Source organism: Hetaerina americana, unplaced genomic scaffold (assembly GCF_022747635.1).
Source record: "Hetaerina americana unplaced genomic scaffold, ioHetAmer1.1.p SCAF_1, whole genome shotgun sequence".
Taxonomy (NCBI): Eukaryota; Metazoa; Arthropoda; class Insecta; order Odonata; family Calopterygidae; genus Hetaerina; species Hetaerina americana.
The window spans coordinates 95,824,026-95,841,500 of record NW_027286069.1 but is presented as its reverse complement, the minus strand read 5'-3'; the positions used below and the strand labels follow the sequence as shown (position 1 = coordinate 95,841,500).

The 17,475-nt window shown below is 36.6% G+C and overlaps 1 long non-coding RNA gene across 1 annotated transcript; it reads left to right on the top strand.

Moving 5' to 3' along the window:
• The first annotated feature begins 2,640 nt into the window (after positions 1 to 2,640).
• LOC139686720 (uncharacterized) lies at positions 2,641 to 13,712 on the top strand. The gene is made up of 4 exons (XR_011700554.1): positions 2,641 to 2,764; positions 10,204 to 10,293; positions 10,503 to 10,687; positions 13,619 to 13,712. It is a non-coding gene; the product is annotated as an uncharacterized lncRNA (long non-coding RNA).
• Positions 13,713 to 17,475: the final 3,763 nt, after the last annotated feature.

Genomic DNA, 17,475 nt, shown 5'->3' with positions numbered 1-17,475 from the left:
ATCAATGGGCAGCATCCTAAAATTGGACAAATTCAAACCAAAATCGGTCACCATCAATGATTTTTCAATTCCCAGTACCCCACAAACATTGGTACTAAACTGGGAGTATGAAGTAAATTCTTGGAGGATTCATGCATTTCAGTACATTATATCACTACTGGCTGGGCAATGTGGAGAAAGGGGATGCAGGCAGTAAATTCCTCGTCAACATGTTGTTGGTGGGGTCAATCAATACGGCAAAATAGTGTTTGGTACACTGAATATTCCTTGGTACTTACGATTTCCTCGGTACTTACTTGGTACCTCGAAAAAACACACGGTGAAGGATACAAGTTTTCTCAGTTAAATAAAAATATAAACATGCTAAGTAAAAGTTAAAATCGTAACACAAACTCCCGCGTTCGGAGGTCTGTCGATATTTCGCTTAAAGCTATTGCGATATTCCATTGCAACGAAGTAAGATATTAAGTTTTGACTGAAGTCGATACAGTGAGCGCTAAATTTGTGGAGAAATCTTGCAATTTATCTTGTAGGCATTATTCTATTGTTTGATCATCATTTTTTATTGGTTACAATAGAGAGGCATGTTGAAGGCAGAGGATTTCGTAAAATATAAATAATATTATATAAGAGTTGCCTAAAAAGGTAAAGGCTACATCATTTGAGGACTACAGGACGATAAATTTGATATCCCACGCAGCTAAAGTTGTTCTCAGGATCATAAACAAAAGGATAGAGAGTAGGGCAAATGATTACTTAGGGGATGATCAGTTTGGGTTTAAGAAGGGGAGAGGTACGCGTGATGCCATTGCAGTAATGTGATTATTAATCGAGAGGAATATAGAACACAACCAGGAGGTATTTCCCTGTTCCGTAGATTTCGAAAAAGCGTTTGATAGAGTGAATTGGGAAAAACTAATGGGTATTCTGCAGAAAATGGGAATAGATTGGAGGGAAAGGAGGCTAATCCGCAACCTGTACATGTCTCAGACTGCTCAGTTGCAGGTGGGGAACGGGGAGTCCGGATGGGCAGTGTTAGTAAGAGGTGTAAGGCAGGGTTGCCCATTATCACCGTTGCTGTTCAACTTGTATGCAGAGGAAATCATTAAAGAGGCATGGGAAGAACTGGAGGTAGGAATGAAAGTGGGCGGGGAATTCGTGAAATTAGTTAAGTTCGCTGATGACCAAGCTTTAGTTTGTCAGTCAGCCAAGGGGTTGCAAGCATTGCTTAGTGAATTGGAAATTCAGTGCGACAAGAGATTTTATTTCCCATCAGCAGTAATCCGTGCCTTTAATCGTTATCTTTTTATGTTCCGTTTATGTCATAATGAGACAAAAGAGTCAGTAATGTATAGGGTTAGAAGTTGAAATTTAGTGATACTGGAGTTATTTCAAAGAGTTTCATTTCTTTTTTCTTCCACCATTCTTCCTTTTCGAGTATTAGCTTCAGTTGAGGGTCATCAAATTCGATATAATATTCTCTAGAAAATTTTGAAATTCAGCCTGCTGATATTGCTTTCGTGTCAATCCAGTTAATGCGTCTCAATTCCATTTCCTCCAGGCGCGGTAAACACCCATGTGGATCGCAGGCCGGTAAGTATGGCCGTAGGCAGACAGTAAATCCATTAGACTGCTTGTTAAGTATCACTTTCTTACTAGGGGTTAGTTTTCGGGTATGTCTCACCGCCTATTAGTCGCCTCTTACGACAGGCAGGGATACTGCGGGAGAATTCTCAATCCCCCTACCCGCATGAGGGTAGGGGGATTGACACCAACCAATGAGAAGATAGAGTCACCGCAAAAGAGGAATTGAATACTACCCGAGGATATCCCAGTGCACTGCACAGTCCGTCGGATGGGACTCAGTTGACTCATCGCACTTCCGAGGAGGGATTGGCAATGCTGCTTCACCTGTGCCTCAACCCTCCCTTCCCCTCTCCTCTGACCCCCCATCCAACCCACCCTCCCCGTTATGCATAGGCTGCCATGCCCTTGTGTAATGAACTCAAAGAAAACTAAGGAAATATTCAGGTCCATGCTACATACTTACATACTGATGAATAGTGGTTGCCAACAAATTTATTTTACCGAGTTCCTGATGAAATTTTCCTTACGTTAATTTATCGCCAATTTAATTGGAACTTGCAAATTATTTTCCGGGTCGCAAGGCATTAGCATCATCACTGGGCTCATTTACTTACATGTGGGTCACGGTATGTATTTGTATAGTCATGGACTCACAATGAGACCCAAGTCTGATTTCTCTTAGAGGTCATACGATGGTTCGTTTAATGGCGCGCGCATTCCTGGAGGGGCACGCATTGGCATTGTTGACTGGTGGTCTTGGAGGCAGCTGTACGTACACTCGGCACGTAAGCTTCCGGCGAGGTAGGGAGCAGTCAACTGCTGGACTCCAGGTCGCTCCAGTGCGAAGCCCTGAGCGAAATGCGCACTTTCAGAATTGAAATGGGCTGAAAATTCCCTCCGCATTCTTTTCCATCGTCCCAATTCGATTTTACTCTCTCTTGTGCGAAGTCTCCCACTCAATAAACCCCCTTAGCCTCCCCCGCCTTTCCCCGCCCCCCCTTATTTGCCGACGGGCATTTGGTCTCGCCAGTTCACTTTGAGAGTCGGGATGAGACAGCCGACCGAAGCGGAGGGACTCATCGCTATTCCGGAGTACATGGAACCCGCGGGAGCATATCGCCGAGCTACTCTAGAAAAGACTAAGCGGTCGAAATCACGGGCAGCTGTACATCATTTGGTGAGTGGCGATTTCCTACAAGCCCACGTGCAAACATTTAGTGGTAGATCAAGCTTCTTCATAAACGTGTTCAGTGCATCAAGTTTCTAATTGTAAGATTTCGATTGTCTAGATCTTAGGTCCACTTTCCAAAATTGACGGTTGCATGTTGGTACGTATATAGCCTACAAAAATTATTTTGAAAAATGCCTTCTCTTGCTGGCATCCGTAAATACATACACTGAGAAAAGGGTTTAAGTACGCGGTGAATCTGATCTTCGGCTTGGCTCAAATGTCGTTGGTTATTGTCCTGTATTAATAATGGTCCCGTTATTGTCATCTCCGGGGATCGGAATTGTGCGGTGGGTAACGTACTGGCTTCCCAGTCAGAGGGTCCTAGTTTGAATCATAGAGGCGGCAGATATTTTTCAGTGGTGTGTCGATCACTACGATGACAGTACTTTGTGGAGAGCACTTTGAGTGAGGACACCGTTCGTCGTTTTGGACGTAAAACTGCGGACCCCTTGGCGCCTTTCGATAAGAGTTGACTACTGCCGACGTCGGGTTTCTCTCCACCCTTCCCCCTGCCTCATCCACCCCTAATGGCGCTATTGAACTCTGCTTTCAGACACCTCCCATTAAAATTAAAAATATCGTCGATCCTCTGCTATACTGAGGTTGCAATCACGGCCGCGGTAGCTTCCAATTCTTGTATGCACACGCATTGAAATTTCGATTTTCGACGTCCAATTCTTCGTCATTGTACACGCTCCACAAATTATATTCTTATTACCTTATGATCTACCCCTCGATTAGCCTGTGATTCGGAATAGGGAGGGACTGCAAATTCGATCGCGTGTTAATTAGGTAAAAATTCAACCTGAATTTTGTGGTTCATTCCTTCGTACGCGACGGTGGCACCCTAATTAGTATCGCGCTCGCCATCCAAGCACAGAGGCTGTGCGCTCAAATGTAGCGTCGGGTTAGCAAGCGACTGGACTGTATTTTCCATTAATCCTTGTAAGGAGACCAAATCAACCGTCCCGGCGCGTTCCAGCTCGGGATAATTAGCCAACAATTCCTTAATTTTGTCGGTATTGAAAAAATACTTTTGAAATTGCGCTCTATGTAGATACGCTTCAGATAAGGTCACTCATAGGCTGAAACATGTCAAGCTTCCCTCGTCATTTAATCCTAGGCCTAATACAGGAATTTCACCTGAAAAAATGTCCACTTACTGCCAAGAGGAAAAAATATGGGTTAAATCTTGTAACTTAAGGTTGCTCTGGTTCTAATGAGACAAATTGGAAAATATTTTCACTCACTTCCCAAGTATTAGAAGTACGATGATGACTTATTTATATTTTGTCTAAGTAAGTAGAAATGTTGTCAACCTTGACCCTTTAATAGAGCCGAGAATTAAAGATCACTATGTATTTTTCATAAAGCTTTACATTTGCGACAACTAGTTTCAATTCAGTCATAATCCTTGGGTACCTTAAGGTGAGGCCTGTGGGTTGAAATTAATGTAGCCGATAAAAGTTTTGTGGGAAATATATCGCATTTTCATTTCATTCAAAAATAAATTTCATGTAATCAAGCCTGATAATAGGCGTATTAAAGGGGAGAACGTATGAAGACAGGTGACAGTAGGAATATGCTAGGGATGTTGAGTGGAATGGAGGGAGGTCGAATGAATGTGGAATGGAAGGATCAATGTGAGTGGTGTCAGGTATTCTTTTTGGCAAGGGTGAGAAGTGAAGTGGCTGTATTTTAATGTCTTTCCAATACAAACTTTAAACTTTTATTCTCAGATGAACTAATGTTATTGAAAAATTAATTTTATTATTCAGTAATATTAGTTAAAAGTATGTTTTACCTTTTGTTGTGAAATATTTTACCTAATTAAAAAATCATTCTACAGTGAAAACTTACTTGTAAATTATAGAACCAATTTAGGATTGTGGCAAAAGATTTTGAGAGACCATCTTAAATGTCTAGCATCTGCCAAATTAAGTGCTTACGCAGATTTTTTGTATTAATAAGACGAGGAAAGTTAGCAGTTTTATTATGCCTGAGGTGCAATTACAGATTAAAATTAGCTTTTTTAGAGTAAAGTAGCCCATGGGAAAAAAGATCCAAAGAGTAACCAAAGATTGTAATCATCCAATTCATGCAGGATTGTTGATATCTTAATATTTGTAGAAAAAAGGGATTTTTCAAATTTCATCATTAAATTATCATATTCTTATGATGAAAATATAGCATACAATTATTTCTCCTGTAAGGTGTGGTAGCCGAGGGATTTGATGATTCAATTTAAATCTGAAGGGCCAGGCCTGACTCAAGTATTTATGACTGGAAAATTGCCAGCTTCACCATAATTCTATTGTTTTTAGGGTGCTCAACTTGCAAACCACAGGCAGCCCAAGAAAATGAACTGCCTCATCTCCATTCCTTAATTTTGGCATGATGCCCTAATTTGTCAAACACCTTTGCAACTGGGTGTGAAGTATTGTCAAACTTTTTAATCCCATTTGCCTTTGGCCTTCGTGAGGTGAGCTGCTCTCTCATATTTATGAAAACCAATCTTTGTGCTGATCACTGTGATTTCTCTTATTTAATCATTTGGTTTGGTTTGATTTTTAAATTGTTTTCAAATTTGGCCTTATGTATCATGGATTTGGGTGAAACCATAGTACATACTAAGCTTATGCTGACTGGGATGCTATTTTCATTTAATTTATCCAAAAACATTAATAAACTCAGTTTGGCTTTGTTAAACCTCACCTAATAATGAGCTGAATTTCATGACATTCACTAATCAACAGGGTTCAGTAAAATAGTGGCCAGTTCATTTTTTTGTGCCACTTTGTGGCTTCCCGGGAAGATATGACACCCTATAAATCCCACGTCATGGATGAAGGGCAGAGGGTCTCAAGAGGCATCACTCTGAATCAAATCCAGACCCCCAGGGCAGTAAACCAAAACACTACCTACTTGACTACCACGCACCCTTCTTACTTTATGTAATATATTTTTAAATGAGTTAAGTTAAACCAAATTAAAATAATTTCAGTAAAATCAGAAATAGCTTTATTTCCTCAACTTAATTTAACAAAACTATTTTTACCCACAATAAATGTTATTTCAAGAACTTGATCGATTTCTCTAAGAGATAAATAAATCATTATGAAATCTACTGAACATTTAAATTACTCTAAATAATGTGAAAGTGTCATGTAAAAGTTGCTCTTATCATTCTTTCATCTATTCTTTATATTGAAAAATTATTGTAATAATAATGGTGTTTTGCGAGATGGATTAATTATTGATGTCAATTTTTGCCCAGTTCCTTCTTATAAAATGCATTACGATGAAATGTCAATAGAAAAAATAAATTAAATCATTAAAGGTTACTCAACTAAGTAAATTAAGTCTCATTTTAGGTGAAACTATCCAAGTCTCAGCATACTTATCTACTAGTTTTACAAAAAGGTCCTTGCATTTAAACATATTACTTAATTTATCACCTGGAAAAACCATAAACCATCCAGTACACCTAGTGGTTGTGAAATTTTTTTTTTAGTTTGGATTTCTAGGAAAGGAAGCAATTCTTAAATATAACGATATATTATTTAGAGTATCAGAGTAAAAATTTATTTGTACCCATCAATTTTTGTTTGTCATATTAAAATAGAAATCATCATGAATGTTTTGCAGTTCAAATTTAAGTTTTAAGTTCAAATTTAAAATTATTTTAAGTATAAGTACCATGTACTTCTTTAATTTTCAAGTACCTTTCAGATAAATGTATTTAAATACATGTTTTAATTCATTCCACCTTACCTGTATGCTCTGGTTATTGCCATTTTGTCGGCAGATATTTTTCATAGCGATAAAGCCTTGATCAAATCAATGCAAAGAAAAAATTTTCACCTATAGTTCTTCTTTGTTTAGTACTTCGGGTACCAATGATCATTTTAGACCTGAGGACTACATGTAAGAGCGAATCTATAAAAAGGTTGTCAACCAAATGTCTTTTAATAGAGTATACTTCAAAAAACTATTGATGACAGCAAAAAAAACACAAGGGTTACTTTATTTTTCTAGAGAGCTCTGTGATCATATCTTACTCTCCAAATGGACATAATCACTTTTTTGTAATTTATTTTAAAATTTGTCATTTAATTCAATTCTTTCTCACTGAAATCCTAAGATGGAAATTACTGATATTTTAAACCTCGCCTACCCACAAGTAATTTAATTTTTCCTTATGTTTACATGAGTCCAAAACACCAGACTTTAGAGGGGGATCAGCATGGTGCTGTGGCTAATGTTCTAGCTTCCCACGCTTAGGACTCGGGTTTAATCATGGCAGAGGCAAAATATTTCATCAGTAACCTGATCTGTTCTTATAATGTTTTGCGAAGAGCAGCTCTGTGAGTATGCCATTATAGTTAAACTGAAGGCCCCTTGGTGTCTGTTGTTAAGATTAGGGAAATGCTGATGCTGGATTTCTCTTCGCCCTTCCCCCTACTCCCAAAAATTCCTATTCTACCCAATTACGCACCAGGGTTGCTGGTGAAAAGTCATCTTAAATGGCAGAATCAATATCACTGTAGTCACGCACTTCAACACCATAATCATGTTCTTAAAGGGAGGATAAGGTAACACAAGTCTGCACTAGGATTTCAGCTGAACGAGTCAGAAAGGCATACACTAGACTAGCATACTCTAAGACTTCATTTATTTTTTATGTTATATCCTGATGTTATCTCTATGCAAAAATAAGTTGCTTACACAATTTCTTGGCTCTTGCCAATTCATTGAGATTTCGGCAGAAAACAGTAATGAAGAGGGAACACACAACCAAAAATAAAATTGGAACCCCAGAACCCAAATATGTGTACTTAAGGACCAATACTCAATCATGTATACAGGCATGTATATGTGCAAGTCAAGTGTTTTTATATGAGCTAATATGCATTTGAATACATGTAAAAACTAATATACCTGTATAAAATGTGTATATATGGCTGGTATCATAACACATGCCCTTACAGCAGCTTACTGGATATTTTTTAGTTATTAAAGAAAGTATGGATTTGTAGACAGATAAACTACTAGCCTCTAACAGGTAGAAGCAAATCCTTCTATTCTAGAGACTCTACTTTCAGTGGAGCCAAAACCAATGTCAAATAGGGTTTAATTATTCATTTCTCAATCAGTTGTATTTTCAGTGACTAGAAATTTCTCCAGCTGGTCCTCTATGCCATACAACATTGCTTCCCTATTCCAAAGGGCAAAGTACAATTCTCTAAAACTTAACAGTATAATTACATTTTTTAACAGCTATGCCATTGGCTTTTATGCGTTATGTTTGATGACTTCAAGAGATTTCATAAAAGTGTGGAATGGAATGAAATAATAGGATAAACATTTAAGTAATTTTTTTCTGTTATCTCAGCAGGGATTCTGATGCATTAAAAATGCCCCACCGATGAATACAGTAATAGAATACAGAATGAAATCCAGAAGGATGCAGAATAGAATAATATAGAGCATGTACAAGGTTTCATTAACATTCCATTTACTGATATTTTGTAACCCATGCCTTTTTAATAACCTTGTTGCCACTTCCGGACACGATTATGCTAGTTTCACTCACATTCAGTACAATATCTTTGGCTGTTAAGTATTTCAATGAAAACAGGAATATGAGTTGCTTATGATAAACTTACTGAATTATGTCACATTTTTTACTTTTTTGAGACAATTGGAATCAGGTGCTTGGGAATTCAAATTTAATACACTTCATGCAATGCCTATGATGGAGGATAGCACTAGTGTTCTCCAAGCAGTCAAAAGTGCCTCCCTCAAGTGGGAAGGGACACATGATGGCCTTAGGAAAAGTTGTCTGGGCTATTCAGGTATAGAGATATGCATGATGAGAGGTGGTGTGCCATTTGATGCAAATGGGGATCCACTTTTTGGCATATTTTTCATAACATGCTTTGAAAAGGTTATTTTATTGTTAACATGTATTTAATTTCCTTCAGATGATCTCTCCCTATTCCTTTTCTCTTTGGAAGTGCATAAACAACCTTAATTCATTTTTCTTGAAATCTGTGGAAGCTTCACAATTTGAAATTCAATTAATATTAGATTGCCGAAAACATGGGAGATTTCGTCCTTCTCATATCAAGAATATTAGTGGTCCTATAACACTTCCTTTTGGTTCTCTGCCACGTCTCTCTCTAAAGAACTCAACCATCGACGGTCACCTACAGTTACGCAAGATGTCTTTGATACAGTTAGTCACATTCTCGTCCATTCTATAAAACCTTAGTTTGTGATTCCATTTCTAGTGATGGGCCCTATTGAACGCTATCTACATTCCTCCATTCCCTCCCTGCCGTGAAGTTCCGCCCCGTGAACTTCCTCTGGAGCGATAACGGCAGTAATCAATGTTTACGCTCAACCCTATGTGGTATCCTCGAATATATGCAATACTGTACACGGAACTGTTAGTAAATATGCGTACTGCCCAGGATGAACGAAAAGTCGGCCCATAAAGTTACGGTTTCATGCGTCCGTCTTTGCGGGGACGCAGATTGCCCAGGTATTCAGGACGAGGATCGCCGCCGCATGTTGCAGGGCCGCATTGCCTATCTCACAACTATTGAGGTACCGTAGTTGCAGCGGCGAGGCAAATCCGACGCTCGTAGTTTGCCATTTGTTAAACTTCCATCAAAGCATGCATCACATGGGACATCACCGTCTTGCCTCTGTCCGGCGCTGCCGTAGGTACGGAAACGGTATGACGGCGACGTAAAAACGCATGCATGAAAACGTTGTTCAAATCTTCACGCCCATACCCTTTTGCATATTCTGAAGCAGACGTAGTGAGAGCGACTGAATATCACACTTGTATCGAATAAGTCAAGTAAGTTGCCATGTATTTTTAATTCTCGGTCATTTTTCGAAAAATATTCAATACCCTTGACAATATTCATAAAATGCATTTCCAGAGATCGTTGAATACTGCCTTCAACTCATTTTTATTTTTCGTAACCTGATTACATATTTTACAAATTCCCGTAGCGAATGGAGGTATATCATCGCAACTCTCGAAATTTTGGGCGAGGCGAGATTTGACAAGAGGTTACCGAAGGAGAATGTTCTTCTCTTTTTGAGTGAATTTACTGTTTAGACCTACATTTAAACTAGAGAGAAGTAAGTTTTCCAAGTATTCCTCTAAAGAGTACTCGGGATATGTGAAAATGTGTAGGAATTAGCGAATCTAGTAACTTTTTATTCGGGAATAATTTTTAGTCAAATTTCACTTGCCTCTATGCGTGATTTTGCAATACGAAAACTTAAAAAAATATGAATTTAATCTCCCATTTAAGAATATGTGATGCAATTTTACTTTCGGGGCGACTTTCTTCTTTCAGTTCACCCGAAGGTGCGAGTGTGAACGGGAGAGACTGGTGGAAACTGGAGAGAAAAAGTGGTGTTTAAGGGAAGACCATTTCCCGCCTATGGTGATTTCCCCGTCCCTGAGCATTGATTCTTCTCTGACTGAGTATTGTCTATTTACTAATTTTAAGATTGAATCTACCAGATTTTAAAATGTCAGTTCCATATCATGTTTTGAACTTGCCAATTTTATGACTGTAATACGCATATCTTAGAAATAATCAGCAATTATCTTTTTTCTCTGAACGCCAATAACTTTTTTCACGTGCTACAGACGCTGCAACTTCAACCTGCCGGTGGTATTCCTTGGAGGACCAATTCCACTGCAGAAAAATTGATGACATCAACATTTCATCAAATCGAGGGATACGCTTCGAAATAGGAAGATGGAGAATGCTCTGTGATCAGCTGATCAGCGAAATGATTTTCCTGATGATGCTATTTGTAAACTCCGGGAAGGTAATTCAATTTTTGCAATTTAATTTTACCTTGCTGTGAAATTTGTCAACTTTGAAAACTCATTTAGCTATATTAATTGTAATTTTTACCTACCCAGTTAAACTATGAAATTGGTAAAACAATTAATACGTTAATATTCATTCGCAATATTGTTCTTAATTTGCTTTGGCGTCGTAATGTGCGAAAAGGTTTTTACTTAAGGAGCTGAACCTATGTTACACGCATTATAGTCTGTGGCGCGATACGTGGATTCAATGGTTATGAGAAATTAACTTAAAATGATGTAGACTAAAGTACGCTTTTGGCGGTATTATCACATAGATTTGAACTTAGCTGTAGAAATAATAGGGACAAACAAGACCACTTAATTTATTCTTTAACCATTAATCATCTGCCAGGCGATTGCTCTCTTGGAGGCAGTGGATGATGTCGGATGATTGTTTCATAAGAAATTTATTGGTCCTGTCTCCCCATGATTTCTACTTTTAGGGTCCTGGATATCTGGCGAGGCCGACGTCATTTATCTCCCTAGCGAACATATTTTAGCAAGTAAATATTGTTGCTCTGTGCTCAGCTTTATTTCATTAAGCATAGACAGGTTTACTTGGCCTACTGACTTAATCAACCAAATAGATAAAATTGGAACAATATCGGACTTTGTTGTACCATTTGCCGACATATATGAAGCCTCAACGTTTTACCATTACACCTTTTGACAAAGCTTCAGCAGCAGGTTATTGATTCGGCTTCCTTTTTCTTGATACCACTCCTTAAATCTTATCTGGTGTTAACCTCAGTTCAGCCATATTCCAGGTTAGCTAAATATGAATTGTTGATTCGGTGGTATTACATAACCGAAATTGAGCCAATTTTTTCCATCGACTGTGCTCCTCTTTTATAATATTTCGGAACAGGTTACTCTCAAATTTTCCTGAATCTGCGAACACCATTACTTCAATCAAAATCATTGAAATTTCCCTGTGTATCTTCAATCTCTTATTTTAATATCTGCTTCGTTGACTTCAGCATTTCACGACTTGTATTCTGTTTACCGAAAGACAGCTGCTTCAAACAAGCGAAGAGCTCTGAACACTACAAAATTTGAGTAGTAGTCGAACTTGGTGATGGTCAGTTTAAAGTTTCTCTCTCATCATACTATCCTTCATTCGTTAGTAATATGGGAGGACCTAAGTATTCATGTGATGAAACGAGTTTGGGTGACCGATGAAGTAAGTTTTCTCAAGGGCCGGGCAGAATATGAAGGAATTCGGCATATCGAATATTTTAAATTTCTTTCGCGTGCGTATACATGCATATCAATTCACTCAAATAAATTGTACACATTAATTGCTAGCAAGACGTAAGATGTTATTTTTGTTAAATGGGAGCTTTGGGTGGTTTTAGTAAACCATAGCTTAAGCTAGACGCCAACCTATCCGAGCAATGATACTTATAAACGTGTACGCAGTTTGATGTGGATGAGATTTCAGGAAGAACGGGTGCACGAGAGATAGTCATTTTTCGGTATTTTACATTAATTTTTTTAACTTTGAACTAAAAATACTTTATTATTCGATTATTCGATTCGAAGTTCAGTAGATGTTCTAGGCTAAAAACACTACATTGTCAATGATCACCCATTGAGACGAAAATTAGAGTAGTTACAGTATTTCAGTATATTTTGCCCTTAAGTTCCTGGTTTTTCTCTCAAGTTTATTTGTAAACATAAAGAATGCATAAATTAAGTTTGGAGCAATCGGAACTCTTTGTGGAAGTTGACTTATGCTGCTGAAGCTTCACCTTGAATAGTAATCTTACCTTGCTGTTCTCCACTGATAGTTGAAGTATTAGCGCTTAATAGTTAAATCTTGGAAATGCTAATATTCATATTAATTTATGCATGTGCTTGGGTAGATTACTTTGTGGGCCGTAAAAATAATTTCTTTTTCAGTGTTGGTATTTTGGTGGCAAGGCTGGTAATTTTTGGGTAGTTGATCAGGAATGGAATCAACTTAAATTAATTTGAAATTGGAAGATAACTTAAAAATCCTTAGGAATTCAATACTGATTTACATTTTTAAAATTGTCTGTTTGATACTGTGGTGGTAACTTGCAGCAAATTTTACTATGCCTAATTTTCTGTAATCACCAAACATACTGTAAATTAGCTGTAGTTTTTAGAAATGTTATTTATTTATAGAAACTTCGATTTTTCTTTTTAATTTTTCCAAATGTCATATTCGTTGAGCAATTCATGATGTATCTGATATGTAAGATGTTATCACATTCTCTATAATAAATGTTGTCAATATTTTAATTTTTGGATTTCTATCTTTTCGTTTTATACTATTTATATTTCCTGACCCATTACGCTTGTATCAGTCAATTTTTCCTGATTTAATTCATCTTGAGAACATTCTGATCCATTTTAAAAAGTTTAGAAACGGTCGTTCATGTAAAGTCGGCATTGGTAGTCACACTGCAGAACCATTAATGGAATAAATACGTAGACTCAAACTCAAATTCATAGACTCAAACGCCAGGATAACATTTTTATCTACTAAATTTCTTCTAGTGAATCGTCGATATTAACTGAATCCCTAGGTGAAAAGGAAAAAGCGTCCATATCAATAATTTGGAGAAACTTGATTAGTTACTTGTGTTTACTGAAATTTAAATAATCTCATGATCCCTATAAAATGAATTGAAACTTGATATTTAAATCCATTTGTCAGTCTAAACTGATCAATGCTAGGTACTGTTAAAGACTTGATATCTTTGAGAATAGTAAGGGAACAACTTGGGTTAGGTTACTTTGTGGCAAATTATCAGTTTGTCAAGAGAATAGTGCGATGCATGTTACGTATCCAGCTTGAAATTAATCTTAAATTCAATGCCCACAAGTGATTAATGAACTTTTCTTTATTGCAGGACTTATCATCCTTCCTGTGGGTTGCAGCACCAGTCCACTGATGTAATCACTTCAATCAACAACTGGAACTTTAATTGATTGAATTGTTGAATATATCATCCTTCCTGTGGGTTGCAGCACCAGTCCACTGATGTAATCACTTCAATCAACAACTGGAACTTTAATTGATTGAATTGTTGAATATATCATCCTTCCTGTGGGTTGCAGCACCAGTCCACTGATGTAATCACTTCAATCAACAACTGGAACTTTAATTGATTGAATTGTTGAATATATCATGCAACATAACACCACTGTGCAGCATCCTTCCACGCCAATAAAGTACTTTTGCGTGGAAGAGAGGCTTCTTTTTCCTTGAAGGAAATCTTGTCTTTGTTTTTGTCAAACTTTTCTTGTAGCCATGTCAATAAATTATTTTCTTAACCTTGAACACATTCTTTTTTTACTACCCTGGCCATAGAATTTTTTGCTCTGGACTTAGCACGATTTTTCAGCTTTTATTTTCCATGAAAAGCTGCTGAAAAACTTAAATTTTAATCATTACATTAACAATACATATATAATTTTATTTGGCAATATTAAAAAAGATCATTTTCTAATAAAAAATAGGACCAAAATGAAAAAAAACAGCAAAATTTGCTCATTTTCATGCAAAAATGGTGCAAAAATGCTTACAATATACCCTTAAGTCCTATTTGCTTAAAAATAGTTTCTGTCCAACGTTGAGACTTTGGTAATTAAAATTTGGATAGGGTTTAGAAAAATTTTATTTCACCTGAAAATAAATTACATGTTACTTTACATAGAGTGGTCATGAGAAACCTTTTACATATTTGTTGAATGTAGACTATATTCTGAGTGTAGTTGACTTCTAAAGGAAGACATTTTGGAGAGGTGCACTCCAGTGGCTTTTAAACAAGAGATCAAAGATGACCTATTTAAGCCACTGAAATGCACTCCTCCACAATGTCCAACTATAGAAGTCAACTACTCCCAGAATATATGGCCTACATTCAACAATTTTGTAAATTGTTTCCATGTCCCATTAATTATGTTGACAGGCACCTTAAGAGGGAACCTGGTTTCAACAAAATACAATCACAAATAGTCTTCTGGTTCTCCTCCTGCTGGGGCACCATGGGTGATGCCGTCTTTTGGATTTCATCCCACATGGCACGAGTCCAACACCAGTACAATTAACAGAGGCCCATTGATGAAGCTATTTCTGGAAGCACCCAAGTGCAAATCTCTCAACTGATATTCCATCGGATCAAGGTTGCCATCTGCTCCGGCAAAAGAGACTTGTAACGAAAGAAAGAAAAAGGACAATGGAAAATATAATGCAATAAGAACACCATTCAAAACTTTTTGCAACTTAGATGAGCAACAGAAAGGCTTTAGAGAAAAATACCATCACCCTTAAATTCTTCGCCATTAGTGTCACAATTCCAGGGGTGTTCTGTGAACAGTTGAGGATCCTCTAAAGCAATATGTACTACAGAATTTCATGAGAAAGATGTCCCAGTTAAACGATGGATATTGCATTAATCATCTAGAATGGGAGAAGGAACAACTTAGGGCTAGGGGAATGACTAGGTATACAATTTGTTCACTATGAGAAATAATTTCAAATTGATGAATATGAAAATATGGTGCAACCTATTACCTAGCATGTAAATGAATGTAGGTAGGAATGTAATGGAAATAGCAAGTTTTCCAATCAAAGAGAGGGGCATGCATTGGAAGAAGATTGATTATATGCAGTCATGTGCGAATTACATCGTAGGAATAAAAGATGGTCCCAGTTCCTCCAGTTGTACCCATATTTGTCTGGTGTAGTGTGGAAACACTCATGGTAACGATACACAATTAGTAAAATAAATAGGGACAAAGGGTGATGAAATAGATATATTCGTGAACATGCAGTGAATAAGCACTTCGGAGGGATGTAATATCAATCAACAACAGCAAAAGAATGAGGAAGTCAGTCTCCCAGTGTAAGAACATCATATCTGACGACCTTTAAAATTAATTATTGGAAAAACGTAGACATGATCCTCAAAAATGAAAAACATAAATGTGCTCCTACAAAAACTAGCAATTATATCCTATGCTGGATGCAGTTGGGATACCGGCCTTATGATTAACCCTAAATTTAAATAGCGATTTGATAAAATATATCAAGCTAATTAAAAATTCTCTTGAGGCAGAGCAATTTGTTTCTTGCACATGTATAATATCTGACAAAGCATGACTATATCATTCAAATTCCTCGTCAGTACCCACGATCAATTACTTCCAGGTTTAGAACCACATCCTAAAACATATAAATAGTGCACTAGCTTGAAAAAATCTTCAACAACAAATGGGATTGATGCAAGCAGTTTTGACACGAACCCGTAAATATTAAGAGCTTCAACTGTATATATTACAATAAAACATTTTTAGTTTATTTTCTTTGTTTGAAATGAAATTAACAACTTCACCTTCCATCTCACATAATTTCACTAATTTAGACTCGTCAATTATATGATGTTTCTTCTTTTAATTTTGACTGTACAAGCTTTCTAAATTTATCTTTAGCCTACAAAATATTACCCACATTAAGAGGCACACTAAAAAAAAATTTGACGATCTATGAAATGATATTAGCAACTGCAAATGGAAATTCAGGTCCCACGCATCATAGAAAATATAAGGAAAGTTTAATGAATTTATTCAATTTAATTTCAACAAAATTCCTCGAATATCTAAATTTCTCTGCTACATGTACTGTGTAAATGTCTAAGCTACATCCATTCCCAAATCCACAATGGGTCAAAATAATTGAATTCTGACATTTAAAGCAATAATGAAATAATATTTATCAACATACTAGATGTTAAGGTAAAAAATGAGATATATTTAGAATCTGAATAAGAATTTAAAACTTGACATGAGCCAGAAGAAGAATCAGAAATATTTATCAAGACTTTATGAAGTCAGTGTAATTAAATGTCATAAAGAGCTGTGTTTTTTTGGACAATGCATGTCTCAAATAAAAATGGATCAGCAACCATTGCTGTAAATTCATCATCAAAAAGTGATGAGCGATTATGTCGCTTCAATTCACTGCTACTATGCATACATGCTAGGATAATGCACCACAGGGACAATATGGTGAATGGTAAATGAGAAGATGTTCTTCGCAAACTGAAAAGTTTGTTTATTTTAAGCATGCCAGTGGAGAATTTAAGGTGATAGCATTTTATCCCCTTGTATACATGATCAATACACATGCTCAGAACAATAAAATACATACAACTAAAACATATATGCATGCAAATATACATATAAACAACATATGAATTATTTATAAAATACAAATCCTATTACTGAATTTTATTTACAGTTTAATTTGCTTTAGAAGTGACTTCAACATCCAACATTTTGTACTGATTGCAGAAAATGTCATCTTAGATCATATATATATTAATTTGACCATTAACATTTTTGTAAAATTAAAAAAATGTGTCAATGAGTCAGAGCTATATTAGGGAAATAAAATTTCCTCTTAATGCTGAGGAAAAAATACAATGAATTGGTACTCATTTCAGGAGGTACTTTCTGTATAATAGACGTCATTTTCTCCATTGATAATTTGCGATCCAGATAATTGGTCCCAATAATAAGTAAAATGCATCTGAATATGTCTGAATCAAGGAAATGTTTTAGTAATGCTTTGATTTAATAATTGGGTAATTTATAGTGGATATGGATATCCACGTGGAAACATCCAGCGAGCGCCACCACAGTATCATCATGAGGCATTCATTGCATAAATCTCCTAACTTTGACAATGTCAGGATGTATTTCA